Below are 450 nucleotides of genomic sequence, written 5' to 3'. Positions count from 1 at the left end.
CTGTGGCATGGCCGTGTCCCCAGGGGATGGCTGCTGGTGTGCACTGACTGTACTGGTACGTACTGGCTGTACTGGTGGGCGAGACCCCAGCCTGGCGTGGGGCTGTGGCCCCCATGCCCCATCACTGTGCTATGACCGTGGCTGTCCCGGGAAGGTTTCCTGGACATTTGGGTAGGGCCATGTCCTCTCCCCTCCCTGCTGGGGTGCAGGGCTCCATCACACCGGTCCCTCCCAGCCTCTGTCCCCTGTGCCCCAACTTCCTTTTGGGACCTAGGGGAAGGTGGATACCTTGGGGGGGCACAGGGAGGAGCTGTCCCTGTGTGTGGCACCGAGCAGGACGCAGCTCCTGTCCCTCCCAGGGCTCTGACGGGGGCTGGGTGACCGAGGTGGCGTTGGACCCCGTCCTTCCCTTGGTCCCCAAGGCCCTACCAGGGGGTTTGGGCTGGGGGA

This window comes from Mesitornis unicolor, unplaced genomic scaffold (assembly GCF_000695765.1).
Source record: "Mesitornis unicolor isolate BGI_N332 unplaced genomic scaffold, ASM69576v1 scaffold2127, whole genome shotgun sequence".
NCBI lineage: Eukaryota > Metazoa > Chordata > Aves > Mesitornithiformes > Mesitornithidae > Mesitornis > Mesitornis unicolor.
Note: the sequence above shows the minus strand (reverse complement) of the source record.